At 49.9% G+C, this 14,879-nt stretch overlaps 1 pseudogene; it reads right to left on the bottom strand.

Moving 5' to 3' along the window:
• Positions 1–4,997: 4,997 nt before the first annotated feature.
• LOC113960396 lies at positions 4,998–6,210 on the bottom strand (annotated as a pseudogene).
• Between the last annotated feature and the right edge of the window lie 8,669 nt (positions 6,211–14,879).

Genomic DNA, 14,879 nt, shown 5'->3' on the forward strand with positions numbered 1-14,879 from the left:
CAGATGCACGCACACAGCCACCAGAAACCTACTTCTGAAATTCGTTTCAGGGCAATGACTAAATCATAAATCAAGGAGACATCAGCACAAAGGGAAGCACCTTCAAACATCAGTGAGTACATGCAGATATGTGGTTTCAGATACTTTAATCCTGGTAGAGAGTCCAGACACCGAGTTGGCCTGTCCAGGGTGGAAGATGAGGTGCTGAAGACACCTTGGAAGAGGGGTGGGAGTAGATGACCATTCAAGGTCTGTTCCAACCCAAACCATTTTTATGAAAAGCCCAAGAGGGGTAGGGAAAACACCCTCCAAACCTCCATCGCATAACAGTACCTGGAGGATGAAGGAGATGGTAAACAGGAAAATGAGCAAAATCAGAGTATCTCAAGCTGGAAGGAATCCATAAGGATCATTGAGTCCAACTCCTGCAATGTCCTCTGCAAAAAAATAGGGTCACCTTTCCTCCCTGGGCACCATGACACTCATGCATTAAATGTAGGATAGCAGAGCCCAAGCACAGCTCTCATCCCAGAGACAAGAGATGCCACCATCACCAAGTCAAGGAGACCTTGACACTGAATCTTTCTGCACAGCACAACTGCACCTGCTCCCATAATCCATGTATCTGAACGAATGAGAGGTCAACATCGCTTAGCCTTCCCCAACAGTCCTCTTCCTGCCTCGGTCCAAAAATGGGTTTCCTGCACTCTCATACTCCAGCACCACCATGACCAGTCACCCAGGAGCATGATGGACACAGCCACTTGCAGCCTCTTGTTCCACTTAATGATGGGTCAAAATACCTGCTTGAATTATTTGGATGCACTGTTGTCCATCTCACTTCCAACACAATTGCAAGTGGCAGCTCCTGCAGGGACATCAGGGATGCTGAGCACCCACATGCCTCCAGGTTTGCACGGTGAGCCTAGCTTCAGGCAAGCCACTGACACCCATCCCTGCAAATGTCCCCTGTAAAGAAGAAGGGAAGTCCTCTCCTTGATGAAAGTCCTCCCCATCCCTGGAAGTGTTTGAGGCTGGGTTGGACGGGACTTTGAGCAACCTGGTCTAGTGGAAGGTGTCCCTGCCCATGGCAGGGGGATTGAAACTAGATGATCTTTAAGGTCCCTTCCAACCATTCTAGGATTCTATGAATGAGTAAACCAGCCTGGACCTCCAGCCTTCCCACAGGTAACCTGGTCATCAAGGGTAGATCTTTCCACTCTATGGTGAGTGCACAAATACCAGATCTATCCTGCCAACACACAATCTGATGTGGCATTTCACTGCCTGCAGCAGACTCCCAGCTCTCTGTCCATCTCTGTTTTCCTCCAGCCAGAGACATAGCCTGTATCAGCCTCCATCATCTCCAAAAAACCAATTTAATCCTCATCATAATGGTTTTAATCTAAAAGAGGATGGATTCAGACTAGATAGAACAGAGAAATTTTTTACGAGGGTTGTGAAACACTGGCACAGGTTGCCCAGAGAGGTGGTAGATGCCCCACGCCTGGAAACATCCAAGGTTAGGTTGGATGGGACTCTGAGCAACCTGATCTAGTTGAAGATGTCTCTGCTCATTGCAGAGGGGTTGGACTAGATGGCCTTTAAAGGTCCCTTCCAACCCAAACCATTTTGTGATTCTATGATCATGGGCACTGGCGACCACTGCAAGCCCATACTCGTCCATGTATTCCTGTCTATCTGTCCATATGAAACACTTACAAGACATGGTACTAAATACTTAAATATTTTTGTAACCACTATCACACTTGATGGAAAAGCAGAAGTTTCCTGCTGAATGCATATTCTCAGTTCTATCAGCAGATGAAGCTGCCCAAGTCTAAATGGAGGGACAATTACCTCGCAAGGTCCCAGGGGAGAAGATGGTTGATGTACATCAACCAGGTAAAAGGCTTCTGTCATGGTTTGAGATAGCCCCAAAATCCAATTCCCTAGCTTCATCCCCCCTCCCACATCTCAACCTAATGTGAGATGGGTTTTTTTCCAGACAAAACACAACCAGACTCAGAATGGGGGAAAGGGAATATATTACAATGACTGTACAAATAAATACTATAACACATTATACACACGATCACAACTATCTCTACCATGACATATGTATTTACAAAGGATCAGATCTCTTCTCCCCTCCAAATAAAAGTCCAGGAGGGAAAGAAGGACAGATCCCTTCCAGTCTCTCAGGGCAGCAGCTTCTTCTAAGGCAGCAGGTTCTCCTCATCTCATGCATGCAGCAGTAACTGGATTGTTGTAGCTGGATCTCTGTTCAATACACACAAGGGGGTCTCCAAGCCCCTCGGCTCTCCTTCGGTCCAAGCGAAGGCCTCACCTGTGGGCTGCCAGCAGGGACCAGACTCGCGTCACCACAGGTATATCACGAAATGCAGGGGCATCTTCGTGAAAGTCCCTTCCTCAGGGGATTCAAATTCCCCTTTGCAGAGCTCCGTGCTCTGTCTCAAGGCTGCTAGCTTAGCAGCAGCAGCGAGGGGGGCCAAGGTCAACCCCCCCGCATTCCTTCTCCGTCCCGGTCCAGCTTCCCAGGACGCCTTTGAGCTTCTCAGCTCCTCTCTGCAAGTGCTGTAGCACTCCAAGGCTCTTTCAAGCAAGAGTCCATCATCTTCCTCCTTCCAGGAGGTTTCAAGGAGTTTGGGGGTTTGGTACAGTTCCTACCCCCAGAACTCTGAAGTTCTGCTGCGGGTTCTCCCTTCTGCTGCTTCCTCCGGTTCAGTTCTTATCTGTCCTGGCTCTTATCCAGAGTCTCTGGACACTGCCGCCGCTTCTGCTCTGTCTCTGTAGCCCCCAGCTGGAGCTGGGGGGGGCCAGAGGCCCCAAGGGGCTCCGGGCCCCTTTCCTCGTGGTCTCACAACATGGCAACTTCTTCTACCAACCAAACTACAACCCCTTCTCTTCCGGTGCTTGTGATATGTTTACATTTCTGCAGGAGCGCTAATTGGGCAGAACTTCAAAACTTCCAGGGGTCTCCACCCCTGGGGGTTACCACTTTTTCAGCCTCTGGGGGAAAACAAGGTTCAAACCACTACAGCTTCACACCTTCCCATCATCATCTACTGTCTCTCTCCCATCTAAACAATCCTCAACATATAGTTGAGAAACTGACGCAGGAGATGGCACTGATGTTGGGACTGGAAATCCTCCATCCCTCCGCAGAAGAAACCGTGAGAAACTCTGAGCTTGCAAAATCCACCTGCAACAACAGACTTCCAAGCTCCACTTTAGCCTGTTGCAGCCCAGTTAGTTCAGCTGCAAAATGGATTTTTCTTTCAAAAAGGAAAAAAAAGGAGGACTTTTTGGTGAGTAACCCAGTTGTTCCTGTGTTTCTGATGGTCAGCGTTAATCACTTCCTATTGGCCAATAGGAATAACTTTTCCTTTCGAAATGGCACATTCATGTTCTGTGGTTTTTCTGTTTACACACATTTTGCTACCTTATGTCAACACTTGCTGATGAATATATATCACTGGGCTAACTGAAAATGAGGTCCTGGCAGAGGTAGATTTGATGTCGAAACCCTGCTAACAGATTTATCCCAATATCTTTGCAGGAAACCAAAATCAAATTTTAACCCTTCTCTCCTGCAGCTTTGAACCCCTTTACACCTCATGCCAGGATCATTGGTCAGTGGAAAAAAAAGCAATAAAGGCAGAAGTAGAAACTTTTGAGGAAGCACTGCAGGAATGCAATCAAAATTATGCCAATCTCACACAAGTCCACAAAATTTCACAAACCAGCAGACCCTCAAAGTCTATTATGGAATAATCCTTCTGCATCCCAGTACGTGCTCAGGATGTTGGACCTACTCCAGATATCCTTCCTTCATTCATGACCCTTTATCTCCTGGTTTTTTTCATGCTGAGGCAAAATAGTTCATGTTTTGCAACCCAAATTTTGGTTAAACATCTTTTCTTATTTCCACAAGGCATAAAAAGACTTATCAGCATTTCTTAAAAAGTTTGCAGAGGGGGGAAAAAAAACAGTCCAGTCTCTGAAGGAGCAGTGGGCAGGATGGGACCCCACATGGTACCAAAGCAACCTCAAAGTTGGGGTTTCTCTTAGTCCCAAGAAACTGATGAGTAGCAATTTTACAGAAACTGTTCTTTTGGTAAAAACCCTAATAACCGGTATTGATCTTCAGAAATATATCTATCTTTGCCTCTGTGCACCACCATGCCCGTCTCGCCTGCCATAACCATGGGACATGACCACGGGACATGACCACAGAGACCACCATGCTCCAACCAACACTCTAGATCCACTAATCCTCGGAGAGCCAGGAGCTGCTCCTTCCCAAGCTCCCCCCATTTCCGATTCTCCCCACATCTCCTTCCAGCCCGATTTATCTCACACCTGGCAAGCTTGCTGTCAACAAAGTGTTTATGCAGATGACCTCAAAAGAGTTGGTGCCAGCCTCACATGGGCTTCTACCCTGGCACCCTGACATTCAGTTACAAGCAACAGGCATGCAGAGCCGTGCTAAAAAAAGAAAACGGAAAAAAAGAAAAAAAACCTTTTCGACCCCTTTTTCTAATTTTTTTCAACCTGACAAGGTGGGATTAGGTTCCTTTAAAACAAATAACGATTTCTAACAAGTCCATTTATCAAGGTTCATTGGGATTGCCAGGGATTAGGGAGATGCTGTGCTGGTTCCCAACCTAAATCCCTATAAAATTCACCCAGGGGTGTGGGAGCACTGCCATTTCCAACTGGAGTCAATGATTTTCCTGGCTGACTTGAGCAGTGCAGGCCTGTGCTGCACTGTAATCCCTCCTAGAGTTTCTTGCCAGAGTTTTAAAATCTTACTTTGTGCGGAGGGTGGTTTAGATAAATTATATTTTAATTATATCCTTAATTTTTCAAGGGGTAGCAGTAGGCACAGAGGCAAGTAGCCCAAAATCAAAATGCATCACCAAGGCAAGGAGATGTTTCCCCTAAGAAAGGGGCTGTTTTCCCTTTTATCTCTAGTTTGCATTGAAAAAAGTCCACTTACCGGTTGGTTTGAGAAAATCCATTGGATATCTGGAATAGGGTGGAGGGGGAGACTCTGGAATTAGAAAAGTACAGAGAAAATAAAGGTAGACCCATGAGAAAGAAAAAAAAAAGAGATAGGAACTTATGATAACAGTGGCATTCTTTTAGCAAAACTGTTTGTCTTAGCTCTGGGGGTTGGAGGCAGGGCAGAGGCGATGATTGTCTTGATATTTAGCTGTCAGATAAACAAAAGGGACCGTCTGACGCCAGTCTCCCTGCTATCTGCCGCTCGGGCTGTCTGATCGGAGCCTCCTTGGCTCGGCGGAGCCACGGCAGAGCTAGGGCCGCCTGACCCCTAATTCCCGGCACCGTGCGGGGACGGAGTGGAGACGGCTCCGCCTGCCGTGCCGGGGCCCCCGGGGCGGGAAATCACCCTCTCCCTTAAACAGAAAAAAAATACATAAACCAAGGCAATGGAAGGGGGGAGGTGTTTTGGCTTGTTGTTGGGGTATTTTTACAGAGGGAAAAAAATTTTGGTGGGCTGGGAGGCGAATGGGGCTACATCCCCCCATCCCCTCCATCTCCCCGTACTCCCGCTCCCCCCGCCGCCGTACCTAGCTCGCAGAGCCGGCTGAGGTGGTGCGGGTTGCAGCAGACGAGCTCGGGGTGAGCCTTGCCGTAGGATTCACAACAACATAACCGCTTCACTTCGGAGCAGTGGCGGAGGTCGGGCCAGCGGAACACCTTGCAGAGCAGCACCGGCAGCGAGTACCAGTGCTGGCCCAGCCGGGAGTCGGCCTTGGCGGGCAGCAGCAGGCAGGGGGTCCGCGCCCCGCCGCGGGACTCCACGGCGTGCAACAACCCCTCCAGCTGCCGCTCCTTCAGCCGTTTCAACACGGCATGTGTCAGCGCCTTCAGTTCCGCCTCTGTACCCGCCGTTGCCCGCCCGCCGCGGCCCGCCTTGCCCGTGCAGCACCCGTGCCCCCCGCTGCAGGCAGGCTCCCGGGCCTCGGCCACGGCTGCGCCGGGCTGGCGCGCCGCCGCCTCCTCCTCCTCCTCTCCTCCAGGCGCACGGCTCCGCCAGAGCCGCCGGACGAGAACCGAGCGTTTGGTCCTGAACATACGGGACGAGAGGAGGGGGCCTCGGCTACAGAACGGGCATGTCGTCCGCAGCACATGAAGGGGCCGGGAGCCGGAACGCGGCGGCGGACAGCGGCGGGCGGCGGCGGTGGGGCCGTGGCGGGCTGTGGTATGCGCCAGTCTCCGCGCTGGGGCTGCGGGTCCCGCCACCTCCCGCGGGGGGCTGCGCCGGCCGCCGCGAAAAACTAAAAAATAACTAAAATAAATTTCAATGAGGGGGAAAAAAGGGGGGGGAGGGAATCCGCGGCTCGTCCCGGCTTTGCCCAAAAAAAGAAAAGAAAAATAAAAAGTCAGTCTATAGCCCGCGGCACCCGGTGAGCCGAGGTTGTCGGCGCCGCGCCACCCTGCGCGGCTGCGGAGCGCGGTCGGAGCCGCGGGAGAGCCTCAGCCCCCTAGGGGCCGTGGCGCCCATCAACCCGCCACGCCGGGGAGGGGGTGCGGGGGAATGAGGAGGGAGGAATGCGGTGCAGGGCAGAATCAAAGGATAAAAAATAAAAAGCGAGCCAAAAGGGTGTCTATTAAAAAAATTAGAAATATTAAAAAAACCCGAAACACCAACCCTAAGGTTTGGACGTCGGTTTAAGCATCTGTCACAAAAGAGACGAACAAGCACTTCCAGTGTTGTATCCCTTTTTAAAGCCCAGGTCGTCCTGATACGGGGTTCGGGGTGGGTTTTTTCCTTTCCAAAGGTTTTAATCCACATGGACACACACATGGAATCTTGATTCGACTGCTACGGAAAGAGAGAAAAAAAAAAAAAAAGTCTGTGCCCCCTCCTCCGTGCCTTCCCCAGCAAGGTGCTGCGGCGGGGAGAGCCGCGCCGAGCCGGCCGCCGGCTGCTCCAGGCGGTGCTTACATGGATGCGGGGTTGCCCACCGGTCGGCGACCCTCTCCATGCTGCCGGTGCCTGTGCCTCGGTGCTTTTTTTTCCCTCCTCTCTACTCCTTCCTGCCTGCCTGCCTTCCCCTCCTCCTCCTTTCTTGGCTTGGGGTTTTTTTTGGTTTTTTTTCCTTCCCTCCACTCGCTGCATCGAGCCGCCCTCCCCACACGAGCGCCTCCTTATTTCCCTTGCTGCGGGAGAGGGGAGCCCCGGCGGCAGAGCAAGGCGCGGCGGAAGCGGAGCCGGCGGCGGCGCGGTACCTGCGCCCCCCCCCCCCCCCCCCCCCCCCCCCCCCCCCCCAGCTACGGCGGCGGCTCGCAGTGCGCAGCGGTGCGGCCCCGGCTCGGCCCCGGCCCCGTCACGTGGGCGTCTAGACACCGTCTCGCTCCGGGGAAAAAAAAAAATCTATATATTATATTTATCTCCAACCGCCTTTCGCAATCGGCGGCTCGGATCGCTGAAAGGTCCCTCCGTTCCCGTTCCCCCTCCTCAACCTTCACCCCTGCCGCCGGACGGGGAGGCCCCTCCGGGAGCACTGCGAGGGTGCCGAGCAGGTGTTCTCCCTCTTGCACCCAGCGGGGCACAGCGGAGGGAGCCCTCGGGGCCGAGGTGTGTCGGAGCCCACTGTAAGTATTGAAATATTAAACCAAATCAGGCATAAAAATTAAAAAATTAATATATATATATATATATATGGTTCTGGCCATCGAAAGAGGACACAGCACAAAAATAATAATAATAATAATACTTTCCACTTTTACAGTACTGTAGAAGTTTCGAGCTGGCTTCCCGCCAAGTCCCCCGAAACTCGACAACAAGGACCCGCCTCCCAGAGAGGGAAAAGAGGGAAAAAAAACTAAGCAGCCAAAGCTATAGCAAATATATATATATATATATTTTACATATGAGACAGATACACAAAAGGAGAATACCACACACCTGGGAGGTGGGGGGTGGGGAAGGGAGAAAGACAAAAAGGGGCAAGGACCGAGCAAGTCAAACAGCCAGACGAAGGCAAACTAGCAGAAATCTCACCACTTCCCTTCGAACAGGCAGGATGACCTGACGCGGTCCCAGGCTCTCCCCTCACGCGTGGCGGATAATGGCAGTCACTGTAGGCCTCGGCTCCAGATAAGCCCGACCGAAACAGGGACCCACCGTTCTCGAACCTCGCCGGAGAGGAAGAGAACGCGATCCCTCCACTGACTTTATTTATACCTCCAGTTACGTAAAGGAATAGCATGGAATACTTCCGTGATCACTTTTCTAGTTCCTTCCTGGTTACAAGTTGGTCTCCAGGAAGGCCTAGAGTGAAACCACCACATTCTCCACCCCTTATTCCATACTATTTCTTTACGTAACACCTATGTTTCACGTTCGCGCATATATATTCACATATACATATATATATACATATATAACTCTTGTTGGTCTCTCGGCACAGTCGTCTCGTCGTTGGAAAATCAATGCCAATGTCAGTTCAGTCCAGATCTTTGGTCTCCTCAGTCACCATTACAGTTCCGATTTATGGCTGTTTCATCACTGGACTGTCTCATCACCGGATACCAGCATCGGCTTAGTTCAGGTCTCTCTCTCATCTGGTGACTGGCTTCCTGTAAGAACACAACTTAGGACATACAATCAGTTTTTTCCCAAGGCTAAATTTCCTTGAGGCACACACTGGATGACTCCATCCTTCCTCATTACCCACCACGTATGTCCTGGCCCTTGAGCAAAGACAATCCCACGAATGGGTTTGTCTTGGCCTGAGGCAGGGGTAATCCAAACAACTTTCCCTAACATTCCCCTCAAATGGATTGCTGGAACTTTATCTCCATCAACAATGTGAAGGGATTCTGCCTGTGCAGGGCCAGCTCGATTGATAGAACCCCTGGTGTTAACTAGCCAGGTAGCCTTGGCTAAGTTTTTGTCCCAGTTTTTATAAGTTCCTTCACCTAATGACTTTAGAGTGGTCTTCAATAATCCGTTGTATCTCTCAACCTTCCCAGCAACTGGTGCATGATAAGGAATGTGGTACACCCATTTGATACCATGTTCCCTCGCCCAAGTGGTAACTAATTTATTTTTGAAATGAGTCCCATTGTCTGACTCAATACGTTCTGGGGTCCCGTGTCTCCATAGGACTTGCTTTTCAAGGCCCAGAATGGTATTCCGGGTCGTTGCGTGGGGTACTGAAAAAGTCTCTAACCATCCCATTGTTGCTTCCACCATGGTAAGTACATAGCACTTACCTTGGCAGGTCTGTGGCAGTTTGATATAATCAACCTGCCATGCCTCTCCATACTTATCCCATCGTCCACCATACCATAGGGGCTTCAGTCTTTTCGCCTGCTTAATAGCGGCACAAGTCTCACAATCATGGATAACTTCAGAAATGATATCCATGGTTAAATCCACCCCTCGGTCTCGTGCCCATCTGTAGGTGGCATCTCGGCCTTGATGACCGGAAGCATCATGGGCCCATCGAGCTAAGAACAACTCTCCCTTCTGCTGCCAGTCTAGGTCTACTTGTGACACCCCTATCTGTGCAGCTCGGTCCGCTTCTCTGTTGTTATTATGTTCTTCATTAGCTCACTTCTTGGACACATGGGCATCTACATGGTGGACTCTCACCTTCAGACTCTTTGCTCTGGCAGCGATGTCCTGCCACAAGTCAGCAGCCCAGATGGGTTTTCCTCCACGCCTCCAGTTCATCTTCTTCCAGCGGTCTAACCATCCCCATAGAGCATTGACTATCATCCACGAGTCTGTGTAGAGGTAGAGTCTCGGCCATCTTTCTCGTTCGGCGATGTCCAGGGCCAATTGGACGGCTTTGAGTTCTGCAAATTGACTCGACTCGCCTTGACCCTCAACAGCTTCTGCCACTCATCGGGTGGGACTCCAAACGACTGCTTTCCACTTCCGGTTCCTTCCTACAATACGGCAAGAGCCATCAGTGAAAAGGGCATAACACCTTTCTTCATCTGGCAGCTGATCAAATGGCGGAGCTTCTTCAACTCGACTCACTGGCTCTTCTTCTTCTGCCAGACTGAAGTTCCCACCTTCAGGCCAATTGGTGATAACCTCCAGAATTCCAGGGCGATTTGAGCTTCCCAATCGTACACGCTGTGTAATCAAGGCTATCCACTTGCTCCACGTAGCATCGGTGGCATGATGCATAGGGGGCACCTTCCCTTTGAACATCCAACTCAAGACTGGTAATCGGGGTGCCAAGAAGAGCTGTGCTTCGGTACCAATTACCTCTGAAGCTGCTAGTATACCTTCATACGCCGCTAAGATTTCCTTTTCCACAGGGGTGTAATTGGCCTCAGAACCTCTGTAGCTTCGGCTCCAGAAACCCAGTGGTCGCCCTCGCGTCTCGCCAGGCACCTTTTACCAGAGGCTCCAGGAGGGACCTTTATCTCCAGCTGCAGAGTAGAGTACGTTCTTTACATCTGGTCCCGTTCTAACTGGTCCAAGAGCCACAGTATGTGCAATTTCTTGCTTGATCTACTTGAAAGTTTGTTGTTGCTCAGGACCCCACTGGAAATTGTTCTTTTTACGGGTCACAAAGTAAAGAGGGCTCACAGTCTGACTGTATTCTGGGATATGCATCCTCCAGAAACCTATTGCTCCCAGAAAAACTTGGGTTTCTTTCTTGTTGGTGGGGGGAGCCATTGCTACAATCTTGTTGATTATGTCTGTTGGTATCTGGCGTCGTCCATCTTGCCATTTCACTCCTAGGAATTGGATCTCTCGGGCAGGTCCCTTGACTTTGCTCTTCTTGATAGCGAAACCAGCCTCGAGGAGAATCTGGATGATCGTCTGTCCTTTTTTGAAAACTTCTTTTGCTGTATCCCCCCATACAATGATGTCATCGATGTACTGGATGTGTTCGGGAGCCTTACCCTTCTCTAGTGTAACCTGGATCAGTCCATGACAGATGGTTGGACTGTGTTTCCACCCCTGGGTCAGTCGATTCCAGGTGTATTGAACGCCCCTCCAGGTGAAAGTAAACTGTGACCTGCCCTCTGGTGCTAAAGGAATGGAGAAAAACGCATTGGCTATGTCGATGGTGGCGTACCACTTTGCTGTCTTGGACTCCAACTCGTATTGGAGTTCCAACATATCTGGCACGGCAGCACTCAACGGTGGCGTAACTTCATTTAAGCCACGATAGTCCACAGTCAGTCTCCACTCTCCATCAGATTTACGCACAGGCCAGATGGGGCTGTTGAAGGGTGAATGGGTTCTGCTGACCACCCCTTGGCTCTCCAACTTTTGGATCATTTTGTGGATAGGGATCACAGCATCTCGGTTTGTCCGATACTGTCGTCTGTGTACAGTTGTTGTGGCTATTGGCACTTCTTGATCTTTAACTCGCAGTAATCCTAAAATGGAAGGGTCTTCTGAGAGGCCAGGAAGGGCAGACAATTGCTTGGACTCCTCTTCAATCACCGAGGCTATACCAAAAGCCCACCGGTACCCTTTCGGGTCTTTGAAGTATCCTCTTCTTAGGTAGTCCATACCAAGGATGCAAGGGGCTTCTGACCCTGTCACAATGGGATGCTTTTCCCATTGGTCTCCCGTCAAGCTCATGTCCACCTCTACTACTGACAATTCTTGAGACCCTCCGGTCACTCCAGAAATAGTAACAGTCTTGGTACTCTTATACTCCGAAGGCATTACAGTACACTGGGCTCCAGTATCTATCAAGGTCTGGTATCTCTGAGGATCCGATGTGCCAGACCATCGAACCCACACAGCCCAGTAAACTCGGTTATCTTCCTGGTCCCTCTCCTTCTCCTGGCAGAAGGCAGGGCCCCTCTACTGGTCTTGATCAGAGCATTCGTCGTCAGAGTTTGACTTTGACTTCTTAGACTTTTTGCTGTTGTCGAAGTGGACCTCCATCTTCTCGTGTTTCGGCGATCGCAGTTTCTCTTCTAAGAAATCTCCGTCTACTACATAGACAACTTTCTTGTCAGTCTTCTTTCGCTTCAGTTTCCTCACTCTAGCTTCAAGCTTAGAAGTGGGTTCACCATCCCACTTCTTCATGTTTTCTCCTTTACTACGAAGGTATGCCCATAGTTGGTTACGTGACCAACGCTTAGAGTTCTCTTTCCTTCGACGTGTGAATGACAGGGACCGTGAGCGAGATCGAGACCAGGATCGAGGTCTAGACCGAGGTTGTCTTTGTCGGTCCCGCCGTGATCTTCCCATTGGCCTTTCTTGGTAATCTCTATACCTTCTGTCCTCTCTATTCCTAAGGTAGTCCTCATATCTGGAATATTCATAATCTCTCTCCATTCTTTCCCTATCCTGGGTGCATGGGTAGAGGGGATTGAAGGAGTCCTCCATGTTTTCCTCTATGGTTCTTATCCAAGTACACATGGTTTCCACGTTTGGTTCCTCCATCTTTGGATTATATGCGGATATCAAGCAGGAAACATATGGTTTAGGAGCACCTTGAATTACCTTTTTCCACATTGGTTGCGTGCAGGGAACACTCTCAGGAACTTGGATGTCGTAATAATCTGGATCAGAATAGATGATCTCCAGCATGGTCAATTCCCATAGGTATTGGATGCCTTCTTCTGCAGTTCTCCACCTTCTTGAAGAACTTTTCAGGGACTCCTTAAATGGGTATTTCACTCTCACCGCGTGGAGGATTCGGAACCAAAGGCTGGACGCCATTTTCTCCCTCCCCATTTCTTGCTCTATCACAGGGTCTCGAGCAATGGATCCCAACTGCTGTGCTTCATCACCTTCAATTACATGACTATCAGCTCCCTTGTCCCAGCATCGCACCAACCAGGTAAGGACTTCTTCACCAGGCAAGTGCATATAATCTCTCCGTAAATCTCGAAGCTCTCTTGTGGTCAGTGATTGTGTAATTTCGCTTTCTCGCATTATTTCTTGTCCATCTCTCCCACGTAGAATCTTTTCCACCTCTCTCTTTACTCTTCCACTCCTACGTGGGACTGCTTCCACTTCCTCCCTATATCTCTCATGTGGAGGTGGAGACTGGGCATGCCATGGGGATAAGCTTCTATATTGTTCACGCCGCGGAGATGGATTTCTACGCCATTCATACTGTGGGGATGGACTCCTACGCCATTCACGCCGCGGAGATGGACTTCTACGTCGTTCATACCGTGGGGATGGACTCCTATGCCGTTCACCCCGCGGAGATGGACTTCTACGTCGTTCATACCGTGGGGATGGACTCCTACGCCGCTCGCGCCGCGGAGATGGACTTCTATACCAGTCACGCCATGGGGATGGACTCCTGCGTCGTTCGCGATACCCCGCGGGTGGAGGTAGTGAGTAATCTTTCGCGTGCTGAACTAAGGGTCTCCTCCTCCAATCATTCACACCTCCAAGAGAAGGTTGGGTCTGGAGGGGTAGGGATAATTCCCCCTCCAGTTGAGGGGGATGCTTTGGCTCCTTCTTTGCGTCTTTTGCAACACTGAATGTGTAGTCAGGGTATAAATCATCAAGCGACAATATACCACCGGTCGTTTGCACTGTTGCTTTCTTTTCCTTTGATGCCGTTCTGTATTCCTTTGGGCGTGCCCCTAGTTCCTTTGGACGTGCTCCTTCCCGTGTAGCCGTTTCTTCCTCTCTGGTAGCTGCTTCTTCTCTTCCAATCGCTCCTTCCTCAGTCACAACCACTTCTTCCTCTCTCGCAGTCGCGCCTTCATCACTTACTGTTGCGCCTTCATCACTTACTCTTGCTCCTTCTCCCATTGCTGCCGCTCCTTCGTCCACTACGTCCTCTGTTCCTTCTTCTTCTTCTCTTTCTTCTGTGCCTTCTAGTTGCGGAGATGGGTCCGTAAGTTCCTTGATCTCCTTTACCCATGTCTTCTTCTTCTTTATAGGGGCAATGATGACCTTCCGGTTCTTAGCTTGAGTCCCTGTTCTAGTGGACTTAGTAGAAACGGCATTGACTTCAAGTTGTGTTTGGACCCCAACTTCTGTGGACCTAATAGGGACATCACTGGTTCCAAGTGGCGTGGTTTGGGTCTCTGTGTCGACCTTAACCCTCTGAAGGTGGTCTATGGCAGCTCGATAAGCATTAGCCAGGCCCCAGCACAAAGCGGAGAATTGCATATTCGGATCTTTGTAGGAAAAACACCCTTCTGCCAAACAGTGGACCATCTCACCAGAATCAAACATTTGTTCTGGTGTGAACTCCCAATTAATGGGGGGTGACACATGTCCTACTAATCTACCGAAATCTTCCCAAGCTCCATGCCACCAGGAGACTGGCCTGTCTGCAACCCTTTCCAAAGTTCCAGCGAGTCCCTTTGAGGTGTGATCTTTCCTACAAGAGGGAAAGCAACGGAACCCCATTCTTCCAAGTTTAAGGAGCACTTCCAGTAGCTTTATCAATGACAGTACTGTTGCGATAAGATTTATATAGTAATTAGAGCTGATTTTGACCATGGGGATCTCCTTTACCAAACCTTCGATGTCAAAATTAAAGGATGGAAGCAATTCGTTCCATCCATTCTCAAGGTCTGGACGTCTCCCTATAGAGTAGCCTAACACAGGTGTAAAGATGGTTAGAATTATAAGACAAATTAATGAAATAGCCATTGTTTTTGTTATTATTTCTTCTTGATCCCAAAACAAACTTTTGTTTATATAAACAAAGTTTCCTTGACTGCTTTCCCAGACTCTGGCAGTGTTCCCAGACCTGTTCCCAAAACAATAGATTGGTTTGCAAAACAACACTGAGCTTGGCTGTCTTCCCGGAGAATGTTTATCAAAACAAGTCAAACTTAACCAAAATAACCATCCTCTGCTACCAGAAACGTTGTACAAGTTTCGAGCTGGCTTCCCGCCA

The sequence above is a fragment of the Corapipo altera genome, unplaced genomic scaffold (assembly GCF_003945725.1).
Source record: "Corapipo altera isolate COAL_440 unplaced genomic scaffold, ASM394572v1 60380, whole genome shotgun sequence".
Classification (NCBI taxonomy): Eukaryota; Metazoa; Chordata; class Aves; order Passeriformes; family Pipridae; genus Corapipo; species Corapipo altera.